Below are 13,188 nucleotides of genomic sequence, written 5' to 3'. Positions count from 1 at the left end.
ACTCGACTTGATATGACCTTTTCCTGTCGAGAACGGTACAAAGACCACTATCGCGTTGTTTAAAGTAAAGTAAAAAGGTCAGACGGTATTGGGAAACGTCACTAGTAAAATGATGTTTGTGAGAATATGACGGATATATTTTGAATGAGAGCAACCAATATGTCGTGGATAGTTTAATTTTATGGACATGATGTGTTTCAAAATTTGAAGACTATTGGAAATATTTGTAAAACCAACATGAAGCAGCCAACATCACATATTATATGGGCTTTTATTTCATGTGAATAACATTGTCATTGCACAACCTCTGATACAGCGTGACCTCTGTAAGTGCCGGTCAATAAATGGGTTGAGAAAACGTTGACGAGGTCTTGAGATATACTGAGTCAAAAAAGAAACTTCACAAAAAGGAATTTGTAAAAATAATGAACAATTTTTCTCTGATGATACATCTATGTATCCGAAATGGGATCCCTATCTTTCGACTCTCGAAAAACGTTAGCAAAACCCACTCAAACCCATCCATTCGTCGTGCAAATGACGTTAGTGCCAAATCAGGTTTTGCACGTGCAGTCGATCACGTGATCTTCGCATCGAAGTTTTCTTCATATGCATGTGTTTCTATTGGCCTCAAGAATTGAAAAAACACTTTTAAACCACAGTTCTAACGGTACTTGATATGCCACAATTGTCAAATGTGCAAGTGAACGTGCCGTTGGCATGTTGCAAGCGGGAAGATCAGTTATTGCCATCGCAAGAGCAATGGGATGCAGCCGTCGTACTGTGTATGACTTGCGAGGTCGTCTACAACAAACTGGCACCACTTCTGATCGCCCAAGGTCGGGTCGTCCACGTGTGACGTCACGAGCAGAAGACCATCAAATCGTCCTACGTCACCTATGTGACAGATTTCTGCCGGCTACACGAACCAGGGCTGAGATGTTTAGAGGTCGACTGTCCTCACAGACCATTCGAAATCGGTTGCGGGCTGCCAATCTCCATTCTCGACGTCCATATCGTGGGCCAATATTAACGCGGTTTCAACGTCTGCTGTGGGCCCAACGTCACCTCCGACGGACCCAGAGAGACTGGAATCGAGTCGTCTTTAGCGATGAATCCAGGTTTACCCTCAGATTCGCGGACGGCAGGCATAGAGTCTGGAGACGACGTCGTGAACGGTATGCCCAATGTTGTGTACAGGAAGTCGACAGATTCGGGGGCGGAAGTTGCATGGTGTGGGGTGCTTTCTGTGGGAACAACCGTTCCTGACTTCTGGTCATCCGTGGAAACCTCACAGCTGCTGCTTACCGCGACCAGGTGCTCACCCCTGAACTCGTTCCTTTCATGGCGGCTCATGGCCCAGGTCTACAGTTCCAGCATGATAATGCTCGGCTGAATACCGCGATGTTGACACGAAATTTCCTGCAAAACGCTCGAATCAACGTCATTGACTGGCCATCGAGGTCCCCTGACCTTAATCCAATAGAGCACATTTGGGATGCACTTGGGAGAAGGCTTCGTGGTCTTAGGAACCAACCTCAGAATTTGCAGGAACTTGGCTCTGCCTTGCAAGAGCAATGGCGTAGAATCCCGATTCACGTGTCCACAAGCATCAGGCAGTCGATAAGGAGATGGTGTTTGGCAGTGGTGAATGCGCGGGGCGGCCATACACGATATCGAACTGAGAAATTTCGCATTTTTATTCTTGTGACTTGACATTCTGTATACCCATGTTTTGGAACGGCGGTGTAGCCTAAGGGAACTGATTATGGCACTGTCAGTGTATCGAGTACATCACACAGATCTCAGCAGTGAAATAATAACAATTTAACCATCTTACCATCTCTTGTTCTTTTATAGTGGTTTATTTGAATTTATATATTGCAGCTGTTGGCGCATATGTCGCGTTATATTTCTAACGACAGACAGACAGACTGACAGATTATTTATGAAAGTTTCACCCCTGTTATAATATATACAAACTAATTAAACATATATTTACATAAGGGCCATTCCATACGGAATTATGAGAGACTAAAATTCTAAAAAAATTGCTTGTACATGTATTATGAGTTACAATAATTAAAAGTTATATAATACGGTTTTTCTCATTTTTAAAATAACATGGCAGGTTTTGGCAGCGATGAAACAGATATTGCTATTGGACATGATAAAAGCAGTTTTTTTGTATATCAGTAAGATTACTAAAATTCTGACATAGGCTATCACAAGTATTTAAAGGACTAAAGCGTTCATCACTATAAACCGGACAATTAATTAAAACATGAACTTCGTCTTCAACACAGTGTTTACAATAAAAACATTTTCTGTCATTAAGTGGGATATTGTTATATCTACCCAGCTCAATATTAATTGGTGCAGTGCCGCATCTGAACTTAGCATATGCACTTCTGGGCATGGGATGAGTTACGTAAAAGTCTGGGGTATAAACATCCTTAAAAGTACTATAAAAGCGTAGCTTATTTGTCCCCTGTTTAGATGGACCAAAGGTATTCCCAACCGATTCCTTCCACTCCTGTCTATAAGTATCAAATCATTTCTGTATAACGCTTTGTACAATAAACCTGGAGTTAAAACTATTAGTGGGGGAAATAAAGTGCTCAAGATCAACATTGGCTAACTTTTTGTGAATTTTATAATTAAGGTTTCTTTTTCTTCTAAAAGCTCAGTGGTTACCCCAAAGAAATGTTTTGCTCGTTAGTCGATATTGATCCAGGTTACAAAGACGTTTATAAAATCTGACAACACTGCCCCACTGGCGCACGATAGGGGGAGTCCAACCCATGTCACCGCTCACAGCTGCGTTGGGTGCAAACTTTTTCACACCCAAATAGAACCGCATTGCACGGTTTTGCACAGCTTTCACACATGACATGTTTTGTGTCACCCATATACATGCGCCATAATCTAAAACAGACCACACCATGGAGTCATAAAGTTTGGTAAAAATTCGGTACTCCATACCACCAATGAGCTTAAACTTAGAGATTAACAAACCTAGGGCTCTGCTGGCTGAACTTGCCGCGGCCTTTGCCATTCTAGAATAATCTAGATGTTCATTAAGTAACAGGCCCAAATAACAATAAGAATCAACAACTTCAAGATTTAGATTTCCACAAGTAAATGTACAGCTGGTTCTGTCAACGGACTGATTCCTAAAATGTATAACTTTGGATTTACTATCATTGACAGACATTTTGTTCGTATCACATCATGTGTTAAGACAATCCAATAAAATAGTAAGATCTGTTTCACTCTCAGCTAATAAAATAAGATCATCAGCATATGCTAAAACACCCTCCTTTAAACCATCAACATTCACACCTACATTCATATTATCTAAAACTAACAACAGATGATTAATATACATATTGAATAACAATGGTGAAAGTAAACATCCTTGCTTAAGACCGCAATTAACATCAAACCATGGGGTATTAAAACCATGGGGTATTATCATAGATTGACATAATTGCATTAAAAATCCTACCCCTAACATTTTGTGAGAGTTTTCCCCATAAAATATTCCGATCAATACAATCATATGCTTTTCTAAAATCTATAAAAGCAGCAAACGTGGATTTTTTCATACTTTTTCTTGTTTCTATAATAGATGTGACACTATATACATGGTCTGTGGTAGATCTGCCCTTTCTAAACCCGTTTTGTTTATCATGTAGAAGGCCATTGCTTTCCATGTATTCACTCAGTCTGTTGTTCAGTACCCCACAGTAAAGCTTATAACTGGCACTGGCTAACGTTATACCCCTGTATGCGAGCGGGTCCCTGGGGTCACCCGTGGAGGCCTTTGGGATTGGCGTGATAACGCCTTTACCCCACATGGAAGGGACAACACCCTCGATAAAACATACATTAAAAAGGCTATGTAGAAATAACAAACAATTAGAGTTTTTCAGCACTTCGACTGGAATAGCATCGATACCAGTCGATTTACCTCCCTTTGCTGTCAATAAAGCCCGCTGCACCTCCCCCAACGATATAGGGATATTGAACTCACTGTTACTGTTACTGTTTGTGTCACGTGGCACACGTGTACAGTCAGAACTAAAATTAGTGTTGAGTAGATTCGCATACGCATCTCTCCATGTCCCTAAAACAGTGTCTATATTTGAACTTACGGAGCCATCAGACAGCTTAACTTCCATGGGGATAGTCTTTTTCCTCTCAAAACCCACGCCCACTTTACCTTTCGTGTTGATTGAAGGATTCACAGGCTACGTGATCAATAAGCTGCTGAGTGACGTGGTGATGTCAATAGGTTGGGTGTGTGCACATGGTCTAGCAATATCCCAGCTGTACCACGGCGAGGTACAACCACAAGACGCATTCACCTAAGGTCATGAACATCCTTTGGTGCTCTTAACGACTGGCAACAGAAGCTAAGGCGAGTTTCATTGGGGATTACATTTAAAGAAACATCTGAAGAATGATGATAATTTTATGGATATACAACTTCTTCATTCTGTGAAAGGCGACGTTTCGACATAGATTCTAATGTCGTGATGTTTGCTCATCAAAGAAGTAATGAAACATCTGGTTAAACGTTCATTTTTATTTCTTTATAAATTTACGGCGTCCGGGTTAATGACATTTCAGTGGTTTACACTTATGTTTCAGCTCTCTCGGTTCCTGTATTTCAACCATGTCTAAGCGATTCGTGCGCATGCGTGTAGTGGCATTCGCAACGGTGGTGTGGGTGTGTAGAATGACATACACGGCGGTGAACCATGTAGGACAGAACACACGTTTGCCACTGACATTAAACCTTGGAAGACAGTCCAAGGAAGAAGTTTATGTTCCACAGTTTCCCTGCATCGGAGCCATACATGGTGAAGACGAGGATCTCTTTTGCTTGGTAAGATTTCGATTACTCATACCAGTTAAACTTCAATACAAATGTAGACTACATAACGGCTGATTGAAACAAATGACAGGCAATGGCATCGTAACTTTTGTGTTTCAGTATTGTTTTATGATAAAGTCTGTGTGTAGAGACTGGTTCAATAGATTAGTACAACACCATCGGGATACCCAGTTCGTTTGTATATATGTGGGGCTTTAACAATGCATCGAACTATCGATGGATTGGAATTGTTGAGCAATTAATCGATGGTGGAAACGAACAACTATCGTTGCATCGATAGTATGTGTGACTATCGATAGCTTAGTCATTGATGGTTATTATTCACATTAAATACATATGCTGTTTTGTATTTTTTTGAATTGTTTGACGTGCAGCTTCATTGAGTTTATGTTTTAACTGTTTACTTGATCGGGTTTTCAAGTTTCTTGTCAGTCGTTAAAAGAGACTGAAACTGCTTCAACTTGTTTTTAGTTCATATAAACTATCATTCATTTGGGAAATGACTTCAAATGAGACAATTCAAGGAGAAAACAAACTACTGCAATAGTATTGCAATAGTTGGTCGCAATAGACTGTCTATCGTAATAGTTGTTCCCTCATCAGTAGTCACACCTGTTACCTGTCACACATAGCTGTATATATTTTAGTTAAACGTAACGTCCATAGATAGATAGATAGATAGATAGATAGATAGATAGATAGATAGATAGATAGATAGATAGATAGATAGATAGATAGATAGATAGATAGATATTATTCGTATACTGTATGAAACAGAAATATACATGGTAATGTACTTAGTTCAAATAATGCTCAAGACTTAAAGAATTGTGTTTGTGTATACAGTTTTTAAGCGTGCATGTTCATAAGACTGGTACATTTTACAACTTTCAAATCAATTATGTTTCTTTAAATCAGTCAGCTTGTATAAGTGGATTTAATAACATACATTGTTGAAAATGTGCATGTGTGGAATCTTCAGAAAATGACATGACATTAGAAATTGTAATTCTTCTTCAATACTTCTGTAATAAAATTGTTTCAGGCATTGTGGACAAATTCTGTCCAGAAGATGGGTTGAGGGCTTGTTAAAACGTCAAGTGTCTATGACAAGGGGTACAAATCCTCATCTAAACAAGGCTAAAGGTCGACGGTGGTCCTCATATTTTACTTTTAAAACATACCATTCAGGCACAGTTTGCATCTTATATTGCCTTTTAGGTATAAACTTATTGCCATTTACATTATTTCGATCATACCACAATTCTCCCGTCCATTTTTATTATCATCATCAGTAACACCCTCTCTATTTTTTTCAATTTATTTATTTCATTTTGGGAAGAGGTTAAAATGTCAGTAAAGTTATTATTAAGCTCACTTTACAGTTCCATTTCTGATGTATCCAGAGCTCATTTCTGAAAGTCGCATAAGTGTAAACCAAAATGTCTCGTACAACGTATTCATACTGATGGTGATAAGCCTCATACGTTACAACCTGTCTGCAAGCCTTGTTTTCGATACGGTCCTTTCCTTTCCCCTTGACAAGTTGGCATGTCGTTAAGAACGGGATATCTTTACCATATTCCATTTGGGTTATCTTAGAGAACATTGTAGTAAAGTATGTCGTCCTTAACGTTTGTGTGTACACCTTAAAAGTACTTCACTTTGGTTGAAGAAGGGATCGTCATCTCCGGTAACGAACGCAAATTTAATTATATTGCATAAATATGGATTCTTGTTTCGTTAGCCGAACCGCCGTGATATTGCTGGAATATTGCTAAAATCAGCGTAAAAACTCATTCATTCACTCTTCAGCCGAAAATTTATTTTCGATTTATAGTGTACGTTTACTGTAAATTCCACAGATAAAAGATATGTCTGGCTGTTTAGATATAGATTTATTTAGTTTCAGAGATTCTGTTATTCCTTTGGTGTGCCAGTTACTGCAGAATCATCATCTGTTTGAAGTACGGGGCTGGCTGCCTAGCCAAGTAGGGCGTGCTTGTGAGTTCCGACAGATTTAGATGCTTCTCATGGATACAATATGAGAAACCCATTTTAAGTGAGCTTTGCTTGATTTACTGCTTTAATATTGCCAACAGCGTCATAAGACAACATTCGCTCACCTAATTCATAGACCTATAAAACAAAACATCTTTCTTAATGATTTATTAACACTTTGTATCTTGCTGTATTGCATGTTTGTATGGAGATATTCAATGCATGTGCAACGGCGCGCAATAAACGCGAATTCTACCATGACTTCAGTAAACACTGTGATTGGTTAATTAAAGTCATTCAGAGGTATATACTCACGTTATACAGGTCTCTGATTTTCCGTGCGCAATCATACATGGTTTACGGTAATGCACTATTTTTGTCTGCCCACCAACATGGCGGACACCAAACAACCTACTGATGCACCACTAAATTACGGCGATTTTGCTGTCGAAAATTACACATATGTCTTCAAAGATGGATTTAGCGATGGCGGGCTCGACTCACTACATGCGTAAATCACAGCAATAGGTGTTTATACATACGAAAGTACTTCGAAAGCATAGAAACAAATATTCAGTCGAACAAGATCAAAACATCGTCTGCTTTCCGAATAGATGCAGCAATAGACTGCTACATAATTTCCGTGTAAAATTTATTATCAGCTCTTGATCCGGTAACGGAGGATGCATTAACATCGAACGCCGAAGAAATGTTAATGCCTTCCGTCCACATAAATAAACAGTTGGGTTATCAATTCAAACAAAATGATATTTTGAAATTTGTACTGTTTCAAATTTAGCGGTAGTAAAACACAATTACAGAATCTGCAAACTGTTCCGTTTAGCCCAACATATTTTTTTTCTAAAAGTATAAGATCGTTGAAAAAGTTATTTAGCTTAGTCATGATCCCTCTTATCCATTACACTGCTTGATCTAAAGTAATCTATTAAAGTATAATTAATTACCTTACCGTGTTTATGCCAGAGGTACTCCCTCGTGTCCTGATCCATCCTTTCGGAAATATCACCACAAATCTGGCTCTTTGTCAACAGACTCGCGAACATGCCAGCGAATCCGATTCAATTTGAATTCACTACACTTTGAAGCAACTAGGTCAAAAAACACTTTCCAAAATGTAGAAAATAATATCCGTAGAATCGAATTTGAGCCAAAGTACACACAGGAGTGTGTAAGAGTCACCACAGCTGTCGCACGCAGACGTAGAGGTGCGTGAAATCGTCAAGTTGACAGGGCGCAAAATTCAACAGCATCTAAATTCGCTCTCCTGTCGCATCTTTCCAAATTTGCACGTAAATGTAAACAATGACTTCCGAGAAAAGGTCAAGGCCTTGAGGTTGCTGCCATTATTCTGGTGGGGAAAGGGTCTACGGTGGAATTTTCAAATGTGAACCAAGCTTTTTAAACTTATTTGATATATGTTTTCCAACTTATCAGTTAATGATTGGTGATTGATGCATTGAAAAAACAACACGTGATTTGTTATTACTGAATCTGGAGTTTGTTAGTCATTGACGGTTTGCCACCAATCACCCCGTTTCGGGCGATGCCACTTGAGATTTGAATGCGAGGCCGCTTCACGTATTGACTCGTAACCAAAGAAAAAGCTCCACCTGAAATTGTTCATAAAATTGTCATGGTAGAATGGAGATAAACCTACTGTGTGGGAAAATCAGAGGTATATAACGAAATTATAATAGCTCTAAACTTCATTTAAAACCGAACGCGTGGCAATTTACTGCGTGACATGACAATATTGAGTCCAAATTGAAAGGAGAGAGTGTGACATATTATCAGTTAAACATGATTTCAACAATGTTGTTGTATGACATTTAGGAGATAAACCTACTGTGTGGGAAAATCAGAGGTATATAACGAAATTATAATAGCTCTAAATTTCATTTAAAACCGAGGGCGCCAATGACCTGTAACAGCGGCAGTGTTGGGTCATAAAGGTCAACGTTCGTCACTATAGGTCAGCTATGCACGTGACAGGTATGAAGAGGTGTCACAGGTCGTGAATAGGGTAAGGTGGGTGCCAACTGTTAACCATCATACGGAGTTTGTTTCTCTGAGTTGTTCAACATTAACCACAAAACCCATTAGTGAGAATTATTCTGTAGGTTAAAATCTTTAAATTTGTAATGTTAATGTCATATTTTGTTTATGCAGTACCTAAGTGGAAATGCATTTAAAGAACACAGAAAGTATATTTACACTAAATCATTAATCGGACCACCTATGGTTAGAACTCAACAACTGTTAAAGCCCCGTTCCCTCGGACACAAGCACACACAATCATGCACACTCATTGAAGAAACGATAGAATGAAGACAAAAGTGTTATGTTTTGATGTCGTTCACATTCCAAATTAAGCAATGCATTTCTAATAGCTTTAAGCATATAGATAGTTAATATTTATATTGTCATGATAATTTTATGTGAAATGAGTGTTTCATGTTACACTATAAGTCGTTGGAAGTAGTCAGTGCTGTCATTGTTAAAAGAAGTTATATTTCTTTGAGCATATCTGGCTGGATACTATTATTATGTGTAAATATAATAACAGAATTAGACTTCATCAAGTTCACTCCATTCTTCTACAGAGGAGTCATCAGTATCCAGACGAATGACAACTGGATTAACTGTTTGCTCCTTCAAGCCATCTTTGAGCCAGTACTCTTTCTCCACCTTCTTGACATGTTCAACACATTCATGCCAGCGTGCAATGTCAATGTCACATATACCTGCTTGACATCATTCAACTTGAATGATTGATTTTTCCGGGCCACTGTACTGTTAAGGTCTCCCCAGATAAGTTCGATTGGGTTGAGATCACAGTGCTACGGTGGTAATCTCAAGACCTTTTGGCCGTGTTGGCGTAGCATGTTGTCAATGTTATATGTGGGTGGAGGTTTGTTAGGTTTAATCAAAGAGTACAACTGTGGTTTAGTGGCCTTCATTGAAAATTGTATATTGTTATTTGCTTGCCATTGCTGCATATCTGACTTCTTTGTATTGGAAGTTGGGCACCTATTGTTTGGATCTCGAACACTGTGATAGGGAGCATTGTCCATGACAACAAGACTTTTGTAAGGCAGAGCTGGCAACAATTGTTCCTCAACATGCTGTGTGGAAACCGTAGAGTTCGTTTCTGAATGATAGTCCCTACCATCTGTGCTCTTTGACCCAAATACCGGATCACACCAAGGTAGGAATCCACGGTGGGAACCAGCATGAAGAACGATTAAAGGTTCACCTTTGCCTGTTGGTATTTCCCTACCATCACTGGGATCAGTGGGTAGCCACTGTCTGGCAGCAGGATGGTTTGCATTGACCCAGGTCTCATCCAGATATATCGGTTCGAACCCATCCTCTCTTGCCTGCTTAATTTCTCTCAGATAGTTACACCTTATTTTCACAATATCAGATCTCTCACACATTACAAGTTTCTGTTTGCTACCTTCTTGTACTTGTATCCAAATTTGAGCAGTAGTTTGCTTAGCATAAACCTAGAAACATTAACGTTGTGATCCTCTGCAAGGATGTGTTTTAACTTTCTTGTGGACAGGTGTTCATTTCTGGCAAATAGCAGGCGAATGACATCTCTGATGACCCTGAAGTCAAAAGAATCTAACTTTGGATGCCTACCTTTTTGTACAAGGTTTTGTTTATTGGTTGTTGCTTATTTTTCACAATTTTTAGCACGATGTTCTTTAGCATGCTAAGAGCAAAACTTGTACGTTTCATGTAATCCGACACCTTATAAATTGGTTTGCTACGTTTGCTCTCTTTTTAAAATAAATTCAACACATTTCTAATTAAACGTTTAGCATCATCTGAATAAGCTTTCATGATGACAGCTAGAAGTAGTCAATTTGAATGATCCAAACGGTCTATCACTGTGCAGTGCACAGGTAACTATCATGAACTGCACGTGCATTTACCTTTATGACCCAACACTGCCGCTGTTACAGGCCATTGGCTCCCTCCCTCTGCAAGCCTTCTGCGTTCTGCTGTTTATTTTGTTGACAGTTACATAGACAGATTCTTTAATACGAATGCATATAATCGGTGATTTACAATGTGATTAGGTTGTCTGACAAAACTTCCACTTGCACAGTTTGAGATCGATTGAGTCATTGGATGAAGAGAGGGTCAACTATACACAATTACACAGGTCGATTAATACACTACTCAATTACAGGCCGATTTACACACTGATCAATTAAAGGCCAATTAACAATCTACTAAATTATTGTGACTGTCAATTATAAAACAAACAAGATAAATACCTCCACTCTCACTCGGATTGCTGTCAACTGGCCTGGTTGGGGTGGATGGCAATACGGTGTTTCCCCTCTTCAAATGAAGCCCCAAACTGAGTAACAGATGCAGGACACGTGGTCGTCTTGTTCCTGACACTGCAGCGCCAGTACGTTCGAGCAGTTGTTGATTTCTGTAACAAAAAATATTATTATACACCGTGATGACATTCAACTTATTTATATATTATGTATTTATTACTTATACATTATTTATTATACTGCCGGGTCCTGTGCATGGTGACACCATCACCCGACGGATTAGGAGCAGTGAAGCAGGTGGCTTTTGCAACTTTTAATCGTTCGGTATTAATTAACTACAAGTTTTTTAAGAATCTTTCATATGTAATGGTTAAAAGAGTAAAAAAAAAAGTTTATTTATTCTTTAAGTCTGTGCAAGCTATAGTTTTGCATGAACTAACCAGATTATGCCATGGCAATGTTGGCTATATTTCTCCTGAATTCTTTCATTCCACTGCAAAGTTCATATGGTATGGAAATCTTTGAGACATTTTATGCACCAGTAGATTAAAGTTGCTCAGTCAGAGAAAATACAGGTGTTGCGTAATGAATTTCCATATGTATAGCAAAGTCAGAACTATTTATGTATATATCACATACCGACGTTACAGATTACAAGTGTCCTGTTTTCGTATTGTTTGAAATATTCCAGTTAAACTTTGATTGATGTATGTTGAGTACAGTGGACAATTGCGCAGAAACTTAGTTACTTATGTGTCTGTCGTGCAACTGAGGTTGGAACCGCTCAGTTCCGTGGTGACAGACAGTGGAAGTTATAGATACATATATATATATTATCAGTCTCATTTCATCCCTGTGCTCTTTTGGGGATACAGTGGTCGTAAACAGGTGGTTCCGCATGGACGCCAATTCTATCTGAAATTGTGCATTTCTGTCTCAATTTGTTGGCTAACAGTCAAGAAGATCTACATTGGTATTTCACTGGGTAATGCAATGGAGGTCAGAGTGAGAGGTTAAAGTCCCACAACGAAACTATGCGATTTAGGTTAGGATTAGGATACATTTTACATAACTATTATGTGCTGTGGCGTGCAGCAGTGCTCTTGTTGAGGAATTCTACATAACAAAAAGCTACGAAACACATTGATTCTGTGCAAACTCAAACGTTTAGATTTATGAATAGGTAGGTAGGTAGGTAGGTAGGTAGGTAGGCAGGTAGGTAGGTATAGGATGTTCTCCTGTTGCATGCTGACCAACTTGCCATATGTCACACACCATGCACTAACTGGATAAAGATAAAATATTTTACAAATCATTTGGTGGCATTGTTTTTCGATAAAGATACAACCGTTAAAGGTGTCTTGAGGCTTATGGAAATGTTGGTTATAGGCCATGTTGATAATGAAATTGATGACCTTGTTGTAAATTCTAAACTCTGGCAGTGAAAGATAAAGTAGAAAGTGCAGTAAAATCATTCAAAACAAGAACGTCAGTTGGACCATATGAATTGATACCAGAATTCTTCATTTTCAGAGTGGATGTTCTTATATATAGACAGCGGTGGGGTAGCCTAGTGAATAAAGCGTTGATGTTTTATGCTCCGTATACGGTTATCTCCGTGACAGAAGGTTTCACTTGTATAAAAGTCAGCACATTAACATTTAATCGAGTCGTAGATTCTCAAGGAGGACCCTATCAGCTCGTCTTTACTGGAGAAATTTGCTCTTCTTACACCCACCCCATCCTGTTACATACCAAGTGTTTGCAAATTACATGCTGTCGTTAATATCATAACATGGTATGCATATATGCTTCTGATCACTTGGTCGTAGTCACTTTTAGCTTGATAACGGTGCAAGAATCTATATCGAAAGGTCGTTCTATGCAATCAACAAGAAGTTGTCCATAAAGATGTAGGCTTCATTATTAACCAATGTTATCCGTAAAGTTTATGCT

The sequence above is a fragment of the Haliotis rubra genome, unplaced genomic scaffold, assembly GCF_003918875.1.
Source record: "Haliotis rubra isolate DU_JTF1 unplaced genomic scaffold, ASM391887v1 Scf896, whole genome shotgun sequence".
NCBI lineage: Eukaryota > Metazoa > Mollusca > Gastropoda > Lepetellida > Haliotidae > Haliotis > Haliotis rubra.
Note: the sequence above shows the minus strand (reverse complement) of the source record.